Source organism: Passer domesticus, chromosome 10 (assembly GCF_036417665.1).
Source record: "Passer domesticus isolate bPasDom1 chromosome 10, bPasDom1.hap1, whole genome shotgun sequence".
Lineage (NCBI taxonomy): Eukaryota > Metazoa > Chordata > Aves > Passeriformes > Passeridae > Passer > Passer domesticus.
Window position 1 is genome coordinate 11,321,160 of NC_087483.1, and position 18,438 is coordinate 11,339,597.

At 38.7% G+C, this 18,438-nt stretch overlaps 1 protein-coding gene and 1 long non-coding RNA gene across 3 annotated transcripts in view; one reads left to right on the top strand and one right to left on the bottom strand.

The window, feature by feature from the left end:
- ZNF804A (zinc finger protein 804A) overlaps positions 1 to 6,840 on the top strand; it is a 225,826-nt gene extending 218,986 nt beyond the window's left edge. For both annotated transcript variants that reach the window (XM_064433769.1, XM_064433768.1), the window contains 2 exons: positions 3,140 to 3,252; positions 4,532 to 6,840. The gene's annotated coding sequence lies outside the window, so the exon portion shown is untranslated. The remainder of the gene's footprint in view (positions 1 to 3,139; positions 3,253 to 4,531) is intronic.
- Positions 1,319 to 17,957, bottom strand: LOC135308597 (uncharacterized). Its single transcript, XR_010368980.1, has 2 exons — positions 17,852 to 17,957; positions 1,319 to 1,562 (listed from the first exon to the last, which is right to left on the bottom strand). It is a non-coding gene; the product is annotated as an uncharacterized LOC135308597 (long non-coding RNA).
- Positions 17,958 to 18,438: the final 481 nt, after the last annotated feature.

Consider the following 18,438-nt stretch of genomic DNA (forward strand, 5'->3'; position numbering starts at 1 on the left):
TACAGCAGTAAATTTGGAAGAAGCAGCCGGATTTGTACAAACAGGCTCTTTGTGCTTTGCTTCTTCATATAGAATCTCCAGAGACAAATAAAACACAAGTAACTATGGGCAACTTCAGGTAACCTTTAATTCTTTCACTTCACCCAAATGGGACTTGGCACACAATTTTCAAATGCAGCCACAGTCTGCTGGGAAACTGCTCTGCCCCAGGCTATTGGCTCTGCTAAAGGCAAAGGAAGGAGGGGCAGAAAATTGTGAGTTCAAGGCAGCAGAAAGATTTGCTGTGTCCCCTGTGCCTGCTCCTGGGGAGGGCTACATGCCTCACACACGGGTACAGGCCATGCTTTGTGCCCAAAGATGCCACAAAGCCATGTCCAGGGAACTCCCAGCAATGTAATAAAACACTCTGCAGTCCTCAGCACCTTCTAGCCAGGGCTGAGATGCACCACAGCAAATGAAACCACAGCCTACAACACAAACACCCCGTGCAGCACAGGTCTGCAGCCACCACCAGCTCCATGAGTCTGTGTAGGACTCATGGCTACCCTTTTATTTATTTTTTTTAAGACTTTTTTCTATTTGGGCAGTAAGAAGCTTTTTAACAAAATCAAGTTCAATTTATTAAACAAATTTATTTCGGTACCAGTGTTTCAACCCAACTACTTATTGCCTTATCTTGGTATTTTCTTCACTGATATAATTGAAAGATATGCTTGTAATTCCTTAATTTTGATAATCTAAACAAGCCTAGCAAACTATTTGAACATGTCTTTAACAGAGATACTTTCCTTCCTAGCAGTTTTTGTTATCCAGTCCAACAAAGGGATGTATATAGTTTCAAGGGGACTGTTAACACTGCTGTAAATGAAAGCATATCCATGGCTTTTACAGGATTTTTTGGATTATGCCAGAAAACTCCATGCCTGCTACATGCTACATGAAAAGTGCTCTGGTTTTCTCTTGGCAGTGGCAAATGTATGGGTCACAGCCACAGTAAACCAAAAATACTCCCAAGCCTTTATTTTTCTTTTTTTTTCTTTTCTTTTTCTCTTCTGTAACCTCCAAATGATGAACTGCAGAAGTTCTTGTCCCTTGAGACATGAATTTATGCAGCACATCTTGTGATAGTAGAATCCAAAGTACACTTCCTTGCATAATTAACTTAATCTTATTTTTGTTATTGTACCTGTTGAAAGGCATTTAGTTCCCTGTTTATAGAGAGACAGCCTCGACTTCTGTTTTAGCATCAGTTGAAAATTTAAAACAGGGAGGATTTTCTCACACATTAATGAATATTTTAATAAGTACTGAACACCAGATCCCCTACCCTAATTTACTTCTGCCTCTGAGTGCTATGCAAAACCCATAAGGGGGACAAAGCCTGAGCAGACAGACTTCAAATGAACATTTCAGAGCTTTATCTTGAGAGGAAACCTTTGTCATTTCAATATGCACACATTGAGGAGAGCTATTAAAATACATGGTTCTCTGAGCCACTGCTCTGCTTCACTTCACTGCTTCACCTTCCCAGCCTGTTGCACAACAGCCAATGCACTCCATTCCTGTGGAGAAATTTAAACTGTGAGCTCCCTTGGCCATGAGTTGTGATCCTTTTACTCAGTGCTTTCACACTTTTTAGTCCCAAGAAGCCAGTGACCTTGACTGGACACAAAACCCACACTTTATACAAATTATCCCTTAAGTATTTCCAGAGTCTCTCTTTGGCATCACATAAATTTATTCAGCCACACTGAATATGTCTCCAGCTAAAGGCAAATTGTCCAAACTTCTTGCATGATACTCTGCCTTATTTATGAATATTTCAGCTTCTAACCTAATCTGTGTCTCCTACACCTTCTGCTTCTTACCATTTTTAAGGACAAATCAGTAACTTCAAAAGCCAAGAACATTGTCCTGAGTGGCCACCTGACAATATGTAAGGCAAAAACTCCAAAAATAAATGGGGACTTTATATTCCTACCTAATTACATGATTTAAACACCACCACACCCATAAATTTTACTAAGCTGGAAACAGACTGGAAGACAAAGGAAAACAATCTGTAAAAGCTTAAGAAATATAATTTTTTACATCTTGAGTGCCTTTGTGTTTTAAGATTTTTAAAAACTGAACCAAAGTGTCTAAGATTTAGATATCAACTTGAGCTGTCAAAAATCACTACAGATGTACGTAAAATTATTTTTCATATAACAGAATATAATTTCTGTCTCTCGCTGGGTTTTGGACAAAACTGGCTGACAACTCACACTGCAGTTATATGAAAACATCACTGTCAAAAGCAGACAATTCCAACATTTTTCTACTACATTTGTGATAAAAAAGACTTTTTAAAAGCTTATAGTTGTACAAAAAATAGCACATATATGAGAAAAACAATAGTTTAAGATTACTTCTTTTGCCAAGTATCAAGTAAAAGCATTAGAAACAGATACTTCACTATTTTATGAAGTCAGAAGAAGGTAAAGACTTGCAATTTAATGCCATTATATAGACACACTCCTATAATATTGTCATCTACTACTTGAGACAATGAAACCAATCCAAAAACTTCACCTTAAAATAAGTAGCATTTTATACTGGAAACAAACTGAGTACATATAGCAACCCAGTGCACAATTCAAATGAATCCTGGCATTTCATATTTAAATCCCATAGATATTCTCAAACTCAGGAGAAAAACCTCTTTAAATTATTCCCCTATAGATGGCACTGCAATTAATAACATGCTGAGTGTAAAATGTCTATCTAGAGATAATGAAGTTATCCAAGGTATGGAATGGAAGGAATAAAGGGAAGATATTTACCTCTAGATTTTCAGAACTTGAATGATATCTACTGTTCAGAATATATGAAACACTGCAAAATATCATTGTTCAATAGGGAGGAAAAAACAAAGAGGAAGAGAGACAAAGCAGAATTTGAGCTTAATTCTTTGATGCTTTTGAAGGACAAATAAGGTAAATGTCTGCAAACACAATGCAGATGCAAGGGGCATAAAGATATTTGGGGCTTTTATATCAAATTGGAGACGTTTGTTTTGTGATAGAAATTTTCGCATTACAAGGCTTTCAACGTAACCTCAACACTTTCTTACAATTTAATTTCTTCTTTTATTCAGACCATAGAAAGATTTCACAATGGAAAAGTGCAGACAACTGGAGAGAAAGAAACCATTCAAACTCTACTGAATGAAACAGAGATGTAGAAGGACAGCAGAGGTTCTTTTTCATGGTAATTATCTCTCTGACAGTCCTTAATGTGATTTTCTACATGAAGAGGAGCCACTAACACAAATAAGGATTTCCAAGATTTGTTTTGCAGTTTTCATGGCTAGAAATGTTCTGTTCAGTTCCACTAAAGGGACAGATAATGTGCAGGGTGTGGAGGAAAAGTGCTCTTTGCACCTCTTTGGTGCTTGCTGATATGATCACAGTGTTTTCTATGGGAAAATGAGTTTGCTCAAAGTAATTAAGATCAGTCCAGAATAGTCTAGTGCCATCCTTAGTTTTAGAGAGGACTATATCTTGGAAATCCAAGCTACTGGCAATTTTGAATTACTGGCAAAATGGAATTGCTGAGGAGTTTTCCCATTCTTTTAAATATTTCACCCCTTAGTGCTTCCATTAGCAATATGTACTTCAAAGAGATGAGAACACCCTGTAAAGTAATTTCAGACTAAGACTACTGTGCCAGGTATTTCACACTCAATTGTTGATGCATTAGGGAATGAAAAATATTAGAAGGCCCTGATATTTATCTGAACTGAGTGTGCAGTCTGACTGGAAATTTCATCTGAGTTTGAGTATCTTTGGAATTAAAGGCAGCTATCTGACCTCAGTGCTTATGGTTTTCTTGTAATTGCTATTGCAAGCAAAAAAAAAAAAAAAGCTGATATATAAAAATTTCCTAAAGAAAGACCATAGATTAACACAGCACTTACTAAACTCAGTAACATCACCAGGATCCCTGTTCACTCTGTCAGGATGCATGATCATCTCAATGATACTTGTTCACTTATCAAGCACCCTTGTTGTTGCAGCAATTGCTGCATCCACTTTCCTTGGGGTTTTTTTTTTTTTACTCATCTTACAATTTTACATGAAATTACAGGTGGATAATTGAAAGGAAAAACCTAACACCTTTCTAACATCTGTCAGATATTTTTAAAACTGAAAGTAAGGATGAGACCCATTCCAGTAAAACCATGGAGGGCAGCAGATGCCTTCACTTGCCCATCCCATGGCTCATTAAGAGCACAGACCAGGTGGCCTTTGAGCCACCAGCCCTGTGTTCTTCATGTTCCCAGCACAAACTGCAGGGATCAGGGCATTGCTGCTGTGCCCTGCCCCTGCAGCTTTTATAGAATGGAGGCAGAATCTGCAAGCCAAGAACTTCTCTTTCCCTCCTGAACATCTGCAGCTCTCCTGTGCTGCACAGGCATCTGTCTCGTGGCAGTTCTAAAGTTATTTGAAGTTATCTCTTTGCTCTTTTATCTGCCTCCTTCTCACAGGAGAATTGAGCTGCTTTCCATGAGGGGCTAAAGATTGCAAGCATTGGATGAACTCACAGCAGGAAACCTCAAGGCCTTTCTGGGACAAGCCACATCATTCCAGAGCACTGTGTGGAAAAGGAACCAAGCTCCTCCAGCTGCTTCTGCACCACCACCTTTCTGCAAGTTGAAGGCTAGACCTGATGAACAAAAGGATTTCCAGCCTGTCCCCAAGATGTTAACAAGACACAGACAGCCAATCCAAATATTATGAAATTAAATAACCTCCTCTATTCTACATAATAAAACCAAATTGCTCCAGTTGTGTCATTAAGTGCCACACTCAGAGAGGATGAGGAATCAGAGCACCCTTAGATTTTTCTCCAGTTCTGTCAGCAGCACATGTCTGCCTGCACCAAGGAGCACCTATATCCATGTGCTTCCTGTCAGCCTGGGTGACAAATGCAGCCCAGGCTTGGTGCTCCCAGCTAGCAGAGGGAGTCAATGATATATAAAGCCCCTCTTTGTTTGATCCAGGGATAGAAGGCATTGCACAGACAAAGACAAATGTGATGGCTGCCATTGGCAGAGTCAGCCACTGCAGCTGTGAGCTGATTCAGAAAAAAAACAGCTTTATTTTATGTTTATGGGTTTGAACCCAAGCTAAATGTGTTTGTAAATGACTGGGGTACCATTGTGGCTTGGCTCCCACCTCATGCTGCAAGCCAGGCTACTCACTGAGGGCAGGCTGGTGCCCCAAGATCCAATCTGCATGGAAACAGTTCCTCCTGTCCTCAGCACACTGAGTCAGCCCCTCAGGGGCAGCAAGGGCATCCCAGCCGAGCTGGCTGTCACAAACAGCAAATTCCCAGAAGGACTGGGGGGACCTGAGGGGAGACTGCTTCAGGAGGATTCCCCTGTGTTTGCAATGATCTGCCAGTGGTGCAGGACTCTCACTACCACTATGGCAAAATTTGTCTTCCAGGTGGCAATGCCAAAAAAGCTGACTATCATCTTTGCAAGGATCAGCTTCCTAAATTGCAATGAAGGAAAGCAAAAGGTGAAGTTTCACTTTTACTCCTCCTTACTTAGTCTAGCCTCTTCTACTTCCCACATTCTTGCAGAGGAAAGGTTCAGGCTCCTATAGAAATATCTGGTGCTCTTAATAAAACATTTCATACAAAGAAGCATATCAGATGAAATTAATGTAATTAGGCTCATTCCAGACAAAAGGTGGAGTTGATGTCCCTTGATTCCTGTAACTGGTGAAGAGAGGCTGCTCCTAAAGGGAATTATGACCCACTGGGTGGGCTGAGACCTGTCTCACAGCAGTGGCCATCAAGTCCTGCTGCTGATACCTGATATGCTTGGCTGACTTGAGAGCCTGGCTTACATCTGAGGTTCCATCTTATGTTTTTCAGATGACTAAACACCTAAGCATTATTAAACCCAGGCAGACATTAGGCTTTCAAGCTCCCACCCCACGTTCATCACGGAACCACTGTTTGTGATGTGTATTACTGTTAAAGTAATACACAAACCTGCAATTTCAGAAATCAAATGTGACATCTCTCAGGCAACCGGGGCAGCAATGATCATTGTAGAATAACACCACTGAAACAGGAGATGCTGTTGGCTGTTGTTACAGGGCCTGTTTCCATAAAGCTCCTATAAAATCCATATGCACAGTAACCATTTGCAAGTGAAAACAGTGGCTGATGTGTGCAATTGTTGATTCTGAATACAGAACAGACATCTGCATGAGCAAATCGATGTGCATGCAAATTTCCTCCAAAACTCACAGAGACACTTTTGAGCCAAAGCCACAAATGCTTTTTGGAGCATTCCTGTTGATTTCAGGGATTTTGCCCACCAATATTATTTCCACACCATTGACTTTACTCCACTGCTCTTAAATATCAAGAAGAACCTCAAGTTTTCTTTACTTACAGCACAGTTAAACTGATATTGAGACAAACCAAGCTCAAATACTCTAAGAAGGGATAATCTCAAGAAGTAAGCTTGATAGTCACTAAATAATGAAGCATGAATCATACTGCTATTTATCTTCTCCTGCAGTGGATATTTGCAAGCAAAAATCAGGGATTTCGTCTATTTATTTACCTATTTTCCCCTCCAGGAAGTCTGTTTAATGAGGAAAATCCTCCAAACTCTTAAAACCCAGGCGTATGTGTTAAAGCTTTTCAGTAAAGAAAACTCTTCATAAAGCTCAAACACATCTCACAGTAATATTTTGCTGTTGCTGCTAAGGGATCAAAAAAACCTAAGTGTGAAAATAAAATATGCTGAAAAGCTTTTGAATTCTGTAATTGTGTTCGTGTTGCAATGGGTTTTTGTTTGTTTCTTTAAATTGGAAGGCTCTCAATAATTGAAAAGCTACCAGGTTGCCCTCAGGCAGAAAAGTGCCACCATGTCTCTAATATCGTGCAAAGGGATATTTGGTGCCTCTCCCTACCATACATTTGCTACTACCTGAGGGTCTGGACCCTTCATCTGCTCTTCTGTGGGCACAGGGGCATCTTCTACCTCAAATTCTCCCAGTCACCATCTGTGTGCACTGGGTCTAAACTACTAGTCAGGTCTGAAGCAGAAGTGGAAAGGGACAAAAAAGCAGCAGTGACCTCCAGCACTTCAAAGGGCTGATCAGTGCAGGAACGGTCACTTGTTTTGCTTTGCCAAATTCTCTCAGGATTCCTCATGAAAAATTAAAGTTTCTATTCCTTTGGCTTAAGCTGATACACTTTAATAAGAAGAGTTGTTGTTCTTGGTTTGCTGATTTATAAGGTTTGAAGCACTTTTGCTTTGCATTCTGTTGCGTGTGAGCTGGCAGTGAGCTGGAAGGAATAATTTATAAATGAGATGAATTTGTATAGATTAGCCAAGTGCCTACTGACTGAGAATATAGCAATGTCTAAATATTTAGATGAATTAAGCAGCAAGGAAAGATAAATATTCTTGAAAAGAACACATTTAGTAGGCCACTGAAGTATAACTAGGAATAAATAAAAACAAGCAAAGAAAAAACATAAGAACACAGAGGAAAGGCGCAGCAGCATAATGAGGCAAACAAAAAATAGTTTGCATGTCTTTATTTCTACCTCTCCCATCAGAAAGTCTAAGTTTTTGACCTCCAAAATATGAAATCCTGGTTGAGTGAATGACCCTAGCTGGTCTGTACTACTATTTTCAACTGAGCAGCTGGGGACACAGATTGTGTCTCTGTGCTGTCCACGTTAAAATAACTGCTTTACATTCCTGTCACTGCCTGCAGACAAATATACATTCCCATTTATATGTACACATCCATACGGACACATAGGAAAAGATTGTGTAATCCTTACCTTGGAAAACAAAAATATTGGCATAGATTCCTGTCTGCCTCCTGATTCTAACAGTCTAGGAGTGGGGGATGAAGTACTGGTCTCATACTGAATAAACTAAAATCACAAAGACTGGTTAGGCACAATTCTTCTAGTCTTTCCTATAAGCTTTGTACTGCTTTTGTGGTGAATTTTTTTTCCCTTTTTCCTTAATGGAGAACGAAGGGTCAGCAGGCAACATGACACAGCAATTGGACAACCTCTGAGCACCCAAGTACCTCCCCCAGAATTGCTTTCAAACTTTCCTAAATAAAAAGATAAATCTAAATACATCTCAGTTTTCCACCTCCGGATGAAAATAAGTTTGAAACAATAGGAAAGGCCTTAAAAAATTGGAAAGAAACATTAAACAAAAGTGAAAAATATCTATTTCTCCAGTGATCATCTCATGGGATTCTTAAACAGAGATGTTAAAAGTATACTCTAGGAGTAAGAAGTATCATTTCAGTCTTTCAGAACATCTATATTTTACTGACATGAGTTCTTGTCTCTGTTAATTATGGAGGTCTGGGTGAGGTAATTAAATTAAGAGGAAAAATAGTGTTTGGGTTGTTATTTTAATTATTTGAGTAATGCCTGCTTTGTACAGTTTACCTTTAAAAAACATGTAGTCTAAAATCTCTAGAGAACAGAGTAATAGCTCTGAATAATCCTAGGGAGAGCTTGACTTCATATTAACTGATCTGCTAAATCACAAAATGGTTATTGCCTGCATACATTTAAAAATAGATTGTAGGATCTTAATCACTACTTTTAATCTTGAAATTCTTTCTTGAGGTAGTAAAGACTGCAGTTCTATGTGGTTTGTGTCTTATCTTGTTACTTGTAAAAGCTATTAGATTCCTTCTCACAACAGTCTGGTTTGTTTTCTTTGTTTTGTGTAAGTATACTTTAAAATGTACTAGAATATCAAAGAGAATTTATGGTTTTGTATAATTTAGGAAAACTTACAACTATTTCAAATAATCCCATTGTTCTCATAAAATCATAATAGTTCCATCTCATGTCCTCATTATGTGGAACATGTCAACTCTGCTTCAAAAATCTATATTTGCTTTAGTGTAAGAACAAACAAAAATTCTAGCATAGGGAGCCAGCTAAACTAGAAAACATTTCAAATAAAATGGTTCTCTCTGCTCTGGGTATGGCTTTATCCAATGAGTTTCCCAGGTTATAATTTTCAAAGCAATTTACTGACAGAAGAATTTAAAATAGTTATTTGACCTTTCTGGAGTAAGTGAATCTAAATTAAAGTATGAGCAATTACTGCAGTATTTAAATTTTCCACCTTCCCTCACTGATTTCTCCCCTCCCCCCCAGTATGTTTAGTAGCACTGGTTACTTCTTGCTTGTCTCAGAAGTTAATTTTTAAATTTCAAAAATCAGCATAGAACAATTTTTTTGAGCTGATGCTGTGAGGTGAATTTTACTACCAAGCATCATTAAGATTTCAGTCTCATTTCAAGGAAAAACAGTTCCACAGTCTGCAAGGAAGAACAGATTATTCCACAGATTAAAGACAAAGCCCAGAAGTATACAAGATGACAGCTGCAAGAAAGCTAATATATTTTCAGTCTCTGCAAAACATTAGGTTTTCTCAGCTGAGTGATGGAGTGAGAAGTTATGAGGTTTGCATTCTGTATGTTCTCAAAGCCATAACAAAAGCAGCCACATTTTTCTCCATGAACACTATCAGAAAACTTCCCATTTGATATGGAGCCCAGTCAATAAAAAGGGTAACTATTTATGGCATTCCAACCAATGCATGGAATTTCAGCCATAAATGAAACGCCAAACCTGCATTTTTAAGAGTTTCATAGAAATGGCTTATATTGGCTTTCCTTGAGGGGCAAGGCAGGCTACACACTTGGAACAAAAAAATCCTGGATCTACTCAAGATGATGACAAATCTACCAAGCATGCAATGGTGTTCAAAGGAAGTTCATTATTATTGACCCAAAAAGACAGAGACAGACAAGGAAATCACATTCTTCAATTCCTTGTCTCACCTAAAAGCACTAAAGCCCAAAGAACTTCCTGTCTGTTTAATCTGTGTGCCATCAGCCAAAACAACAACAATCCATTTGAAGTTTTACTGACACTTGAAGTGCTGCTAAACCTCCATCTCCTGTCACCCCTTTATGAAATGGATTGGACAAGTCAGGCTGGAAGGCTTTAAAGATATTAGCTGAAAATCAAAATGGAAGGGAATTTTTTCTCACTCGGACATTTTCTCACATTAAAAGTAAATAGTATGATTCTTCTCTTACAGGGTCCTGGTGGAGTAACATGAACTCTTTTGGAAAACTACAGCTAATCTCAAAACCAGCAAATTCACACCTAGTTCTTTTTTAAACCAATAAAATAAATTTGATCCTTTGTGAGCCATCAACTGATGCCTCAGGTTTTGGCTTTTATATTTTTCAGATTCTGTGCTGCTTTAGTGTGTAATTCTGAGCTTCATATGAGGGGATCGTGAGCTCTGCACAGAGTAGGGAGACAAAACAATTCCTTCTCTAGCTGGGGACTAAGGACAAATGATCCAAATCTCAGGCCCAAGAGCACAAACAACATGGACTGAAGAGAGAAAAACAAGCAGGATGTGACTTCATGGGCTAAAGCTGTAATTGGACAATTAACTCCAATATGCAAACGGACCAGAACTTATAAAAGTGAGAGACCCCATGACCAGTTGTCCATTTTGTGACCATTTTGGTTCATCTTGGGTGCAGCCCTGGCTGGGCTCTTGTGCTGCCCAAGGTGGATCCATTGAGGATATCCTTTTAATAAATCCCTACTTTATTCTTTAACTCTCTCTGGCCTCTGTTCTAGGTCAGCCTTCACAAGGCATCAGTTCCCATCTTCCTGGAGCTACAATCAACCTAAGTGCCTCTAAGAAAATGATAACTATTATTTTCATTGTGGTTTTAACACGTTTTATGGTTTAATGAGGTGTGTGCTGAACTAACATAAGCCCCACAAACGTTTCAGTAAAATGTTCCGTGTTGGAATGTGTCATAGAATAAGGGAAATAATCCTTCTTTGCACTTTCTAAAACCAGCATGATACATTACATAAAACTACCTGCCTATAGATTGTTGGTCTTCATCTTTGGAAAATGCTAAATATTTGTAGTATTTCCATTGAGTGACAGTACTTGTGACAAAGAAACAAAGACACATGATGCAGATCCTTCCTTAACTAGAAAATTGCTTTGTCTTCTTAGATCCAGAAGGCAGTAGTGTGACAACCAAGGTTGCCCAAGCCTCTCTGCACCATTTTTTTTAGAAATTTAGACTACATTGATCTTTCTCAGTGGCATCTTTTAGGTTGTTAGAGAGGTGCAGCTCCTGTATTCTTTGAAGGCATTTTCTGAAGCACCTATATATTGCTACCATGGGTTTGCTCTGGTGACATTTTTAGGAAAACAACTGGTCTTTAAGCAAAAGGAATTAAGAGACAGATGTACTCAATGCTGCTGTCTGAAGCTGCATTCAAAGGGAAGTGTGAATTTCTAAGTTAATTGTTTCATTTATTCTCTTTTCCTATTCCTATTTCCATATATTAAAAGGGTAAGGAACAGACTGCTCCATTTAGAAACCTCCTTCTTTTAGGAGATAATCTTATCTCATTGTTGATATTTATCAATAGATGCTTTAAAAGAATCAGCATTTTTTTTTTGTTTTTAAGTTACTGTTGCAAGTAATGGCAAAATGTTGGGAAGGGCAGCGAGGTGCAATGAAGCCCTGCACTGTGTGATGATAAAAGCATACTGAGCCATTGAAAAGCAATGGAGAGGAAATAAAGTGGAACACTACAATATAGCAAGTGTCATCACCATTAACTTAACATTACACTCAGTCTCTGCGAAACTCCTGATTGTGGAGACCACATTTTCTTCTAAATATTTAGAGGTATTTTCTGTCCACTCATGTACAAAATTCCACTTCAAGTTAAGCTCTTTAGCTAGTATGCAAAATAAAAATTCCCCTAGAAAATGCTATGAATTTTTAACCTAATTTGAATGTTTTCCAGTTCTGGGAATGTACATCTATCTTTTCTCCAAGCATTGTTTGTGACAGCCATCCTAGCAAGAACATGTTTTTGATTCACATCAATTTTGGATAGATTACTGGGGTGATTTTCTTCCTCAGTTCATGAGTTCCAGCTGAAAAAGCATCACTTGCTGTGTATAAGTAAGTATCACTTACTATCTTTGGGTCATTTACACTGCTTAGAGGCAGGGGAGAAAATAGGGTGGTTTTTTTTTTTGTTTTTTGGGGTTTTTTTGGAGGTGGGGGGTGGATATCTGCCTGTACAAATAAAATTCTTCATGATTCAGGAATCTGCATTTACAGTAATAGGGATTCCATCAACAACAACAAAAAAAACCAAAACACAAAAAACCAAAAAAAAACCACCCCAAAACAGACAAACAAATGATGAAACAGTCTTCCACTACTGGTACATTTGGCAATTCAAAAGCACCAGGAAATTACGTCAGCTACCCAGTAAAAGTATCTTTTATATGGGGAAGGTCACAACTAGCAGAAGGCTCCAGAAGCCTTCCTGTCTGTGATCATTTGCTGCTCTGTTTTCCTGTCCTGCTCATCAATAGTTATTTTTACTTTTGCATCTCCCATTTTCTCATGCCATGCACATTCAGTAAGATGGAATCACACCCAGCAGCTTCTGATTATGGTCAGCTGCCCCCCAATTTACTGCTGCAATCATCCTTTGTGTCAGAGAAAGTCACCATGCTACTCCAGATCATCTGGACTCCTTCCCCACACCAAAATCCTCCCATTTCTTTGGTGTTCCTCTGTGGGAAGCAGCTGTAACACCTCTAAGCCATGCAATTTCTCAACCTCTACAGTTCTTTCAGGTTATTTCTCCCTGAATTCTTTGGGTGCCAATAGATTAAATTTCTCTTACCCCATCACAAGATGCTCTAAGGAAAGAGGCAGATAAAAATGATCCTCTAAGTAAATATGTAAAAATTATTCTCTAAGTAATATTTTTTTACCAAAAAATGGTGAGAACAGATCTGAGTTGCCAAACTTTAGGGTCTATACTGCCCTTGATAACATGGCCAAACTTCTTGGGACTCACCTTCAAAATGCAGATTTGTACTTCTGCAAATTGTGTGCAAAAAGGGTTAACATGCTGCCCTATTTACTATTTTTCTGCTTCCTAGTTTTGGGCTCTTTTGGAGCTCATATCTATCCAAATAACTATCCAAACAAGCAGGCAGTAATTCAAGTACTCTCTAATTACTTGTGGAAGTTTGAACAAATAATTTGCTGTAACCTTCCACTTCCCAGTTTCCCAAATCTATAAAGCATAAAACCACTGCCTGAGGGTGTCACGAGGGGAGCTGCACACACAGTGAGTTAGTCAAGTGTTTGCTTTCCAGGAAGGGAAGGTATGAACTGAAAATAAGAAAAGAAATCAATTTCAGCCCGGAACAGCAGCTACTAAAAGCTGCAGATGTTGTGGTACCCTACAGCTGCTCTTGCCTCAGGGCCTTTCAGACCTACCTGAACGTCTGGGCCATGCACATCAAGATGACTTTGCACACTTTGCACATCCCAGGGGAGCCTTGGCTCTGGAAATAGCACACTCACTCTTCCTCAGTGCAGGGTTCACTACGTAATTACTCATATTCCAAGGATCATGGATACACAGCCAACAAAGGAGGACTTGTCCTCTGGCACTCACACGAGTTCTTCACAACTTAACTAACTAAGGGCATGATACAGAAAGTCACTTTTCAAGGTTAGTCTCACATTGTAAGTGTCCTGCTGATGAGGCTGGGCTCTGTAGCCAGCTCAGGAGGCTCTGACAGCCAGGGCAAGGAGATGAAACATCAAGAAAATGGGCAACACACAAAGGCTAATAAAATCTTTCTGCTCTGCAACTAAACTACTTTATGAACAAATACTGTAAAGGTTAACAGATCACAACCTTTTAAAAGAATCATAAAATAATATCAAAAAAATCTGCTGGTTAAATGCAGATTTATAGATGGGCATGTATATTATACACACATAGCACTATGTTTATATTGTATTTCATATGTACATATTTATAAAGTAAACCAACTACAGGAACTTAAATTATCAAAGCCATCATTTTACAGTCCACAAAATCTTAGAACAATTTCCCACTTTAGACCCTGTTCTGGAAAAAAACCAAGAGGATGGCAAGTCTTTTTGCCCATTAATCCCTCCTTGGAAGATAAACCACCAATCAATATTTTTTACAGCCTGTTCTGTTATTTCACACCCAGTCACTGCTCTAATTGTGGACAGGAACAAAGCACTGTGCTGTTGAGCTTAAACCTACTCAGAAATCCTATTTTTAAAAAGTCGTACAGAAAAAATGTAATCTGTCCTTTGCTTCTTGGTTTTGTAAAATCACTGTCATTACACTGAATATCAGAGTTAAGTACTCCCCATAAGATCATGGAATAATGATCTTAGGAAATTTGAATATTATGGTTGCTTTTAACATCTACATCCATCCTGTCAGACTTTTACAACTGACAGTCAAATGCCATATTTCAAGCCTCTAAAGCATGTTCCTCCAGCAAAACAATAAATGTAGGGACCAAAAGTATTTAGTAAGTGGAGAAGAAATTCTGTGCCAAATTTGTGGTGCTGAAACTATGGTGAGTACCAGCGTGTACCAAGAGAAGACAGGCCTTATTTCCCCCAAAGCCAGGGAGAGCATTAAGACTGACAATAACACAAGACAATCTCTTGTGAATGTTGTGCTGTGACTAAGCTCTTGATAAAAGGTTCTAGAAGCCGTGTAAGAATTGTATTTTAAAATCAAGTTGGTTACAGAACAGCTAGGAGCACCAGCAAAAGCTTCCCTATTGTTTCCCTGGGCCTGTTTTGCAGACAGACTTGGAGAGGTCAGTTTCTGATAAAACTGTAGAAGACAGGAGAGTTAATGACTCACATCTGCGATTTTAAATTATTCAGTTACCACTTGAGCACTAACCAGAGGCGCAATAAACAGCAGCTAATACGAGTCATGCATGTTTCATAAAGGGAAACTGTACACTCTGGAGTGTATTACATCCAGCTCTGAAAACACTCACAGTGTTTTCAACATCATTTAAGACCAGCTCTTCCTACTATAACTTTCTGCAGTGGTACCTCTCATTGGTTTGAATCAGAGTTTTATTGAGGGGCAGAAAACAGATTGCAATAGATTAAAAAAAAATATTTTCTTTTAAAGTCATATAGACAGGGGGAAATCTGGATGGGTTGGCTCAGTTTCCCTGTGGCCTATGCAATCCTCCTTTGCAGGGGCTGCAGAGAACAGCTGCAGCCACATCTGCTTCATATTCTGCTGAGACTTCCAAAAGACTGAATACTCTCCAAAAGCCAGACACACCCACAAGGAACAGGAGGGTGTCACCAGATTGCAGCGACTGCACACTGTAATCAAAGTCTTTCCCTGCTGGATTCCTGGGAGCAGTCATATGCTCACCCAACACTTGCACCCTTCAGCAGGCAGCTTCTCATATTTTCAGCAGAGTTTGAACATGACCAAAGTGCCTTTTTCCACTGTTTGGAAAGGAGTCTGCTATAGAAATGCTGAACAGACATCCAGAAGAGGGAAGAAAGTAGGAAGTACAGGAAGGAACATTAGATATACACCTTTAGGCAGGTAATCTTAAGAGCCTGGGTCCCTCATAGTACCTTCTTTAATTCAGCTATGACAGAAAATCTGAACAAAGATCACTTCAGTTGTTACTCAGTTATCCAGGAGAACTTTCTGCTGAGCTTGCCTGCAGAGAAGTCTCTCCTGTTACTGTTGGCAGTATCAATAATAGCAAAGCTTGTGAGACAGAGAATAGCAAAGAAAAAAGGTGGGATTAAATGATAAAGCTCAAACCTCCACAGAAGTGTTTGGCATGAAGTAACAGTCTGGTAAATCATAACTGAAGATGAAAAGAAAATTTTCCTCCAAACAAGTGCATCATTAACAGCTCTGAAAGATGGAGGGAGGCACTACTAGGGTATAGCCTTAGGCTATTAACTTCCATTCTAATCTGGACCTGGCAAAGGCAATATTTGCATAACTCTGCTACACTGAGCACCAAGCAGCTCACTGAGCTGTTTGCCACCTCCTTACACTTCTCATCTTTTTCTTCTGTAATTGGTTCCCCTACCCTTGACCTGGGGAGACGGTGCCATGTAACAACACTCTGCCAGCAGAATATTTGTACCTCTAAGGGATTAATGGCACTCTGCTCTCTATAAAAATGTCTCTATTGAACCAACACGGCTGCTCTTATAGCTCAATTACAGAGCAGTCATCCAGGAATTGAAGATGACTTCTGAGGCAGGAGAACTCATGTCCCTCCAGAAATGATACTTTTTCTCCAGCTGTGAAGCCATGACCCCTCAGGATCCAAGTCATTAAAAGAGCCTGACTATCAGAGGATCTGCCATCTGATTACTGCAGTCTGTCTTCAAAAGACCTCTTCATTCACAAAGGTATTAGCGGGGAGTTAAAGTGCCATCAATTTCTCTCTGCTGTTTCTTGGATAGCTGTTTCCTCTCTTCCAGCTAATAAGGTTAAAGAAGGAGAGATTGTCAGAGAAGCCAGAGTAAATTAAAAGTGAAACTTCTCAGTCATTGTTATTCCTCAGTTTCTGAAAAAAATTCACCATATCCTTTTTGAGATTTCACTTTAAATGAATGACACCGAAGTTTTAGAGAAATAAAATGCTTTAAACCCTCACCCTAACCTTTCTCTCCAACAAACGTCTACAAATATCCATGAAAGAGGCCATTTTTGATAAAGAAATGTGCTCCTTTCTGAGTGAGAACTTCAAAGACTCCAGCAAGTGGCACTATTCTGGAAGCCCCCACAGCTTCCCTTTGTGTTAGTTCCTCATGGATTCCTCATTATCTTTCAACACAGCCATCTCTAATTTTGGCAGGTTCACCAATGACAAGCAACAACAAAGTCCCTATTTTTAACCTATTTCCATGATGATCCATGCATCTTGTCCAGAACCAAGGTCCCTATGGCAGCAGTAGCAGGGAAACTGGGAGACAGAACAGGTAAACCATTATTTACTACAGTGATCAGGAAACTTAAATTATTGCCTAAAGACGTGGAATAGTGCTGTACTCTGCCTACAAAAAATCTGAACTGCATTTGGACATATTCTGACAACAGAGGAGAGGTAAACATTTATTCTGCATTAAAAGTCAATTTTAAGATGATGATGTTATCACAGCATTGCAAGAAAAACAGAAGTGACATAGCCAGGGATGTAATTAATATTCATATTAGGATGGATGTACTACTACTGCACAACAATGGAAAGAGAAATCAAAATTCCATAGCAATTAATGAAACTATGAAGAGGTTTGAATGCTATAAGTAGTAAAAGGGGAAAAACATGCACAACTAAAAATGGAGATGAAAAACTATCTATACAGAGCTCAAATTATATTAAAATGTCACATATTAAAAGTAACAATAGCACAGGTGCAAAGGTAGACAAGAGCCAGAGGAGCAAGACTTTCTCAAGATCAGAGAAGGAAGCTCTGCAAAGAGGTATGACCAAACTCTTGAAGGTAAAATAATCTGAATCAATGAATGGAGCTGATACATGCTTTTGCACGCCCAGCAATAAGTACTATAATAAATACTTTGAAAAGTAGTATTTTTAAAATTCTTAAAATCTAAGTGCCACTTTTAAAAGATCTGGAAAGGGTTTAGGTAATATTTTTTAGCTCAAGTGTATGGAAATGGAAATTCTTGGCTATAAAGTAATAAAAGATATAGATATGAAAGTAATTTTTTTATAAAATGTAATGCTAGGTAATGAAATATACACCAGTTTGGACTAAGGAAGCAGAAGAAAGACTTCCCCAATTAAAGACCAGAAGGCAGAAATTACCTGTGGTTTGATACCACCTCTTTTTGTCGTTTTGGCAGTCAGCTGGATGCCCTTGAGGAGAACAAGATCTCAGCTATGCAGATTAATCAGTGGAAAACCATGACCTAGAGGTGTCATAAAATATGACTCAGTGGTGTCACATGTAATATTTATAGATACTGCCACAGGATTCCTTAACAAACACATTTCCAATAAACACTATGAAGAAACAGATATATATTCAGCTATTTTAATATTTTCCTATATTGTTAAAACCATAACTCCATTCTCTATGCAATTCTCAACATTTAACTTCAAGGAAAAAAAGGAACTTGAAATAAATAAAATTTTGTTCCAAGGAAGTTCACTACAATAATGAGCAATTTGATTGTGGATAAATCAAATAATTTGTGATTAACTTAACCCCCAGTTTGTCCATTCTTAAAAATGTTTTAATGGAGATCAAATTAAATCAGGGCTTAAACAGTAAAAACCTTATATTTTTTTTTTCAGGAACAAAATACTAATCTCAAACTTGATTCCTTCCAAGTAGGTACCACACACCACCAATTCACATTGCTCAGTGCAGAAAATCTGCTGCAGCTGTT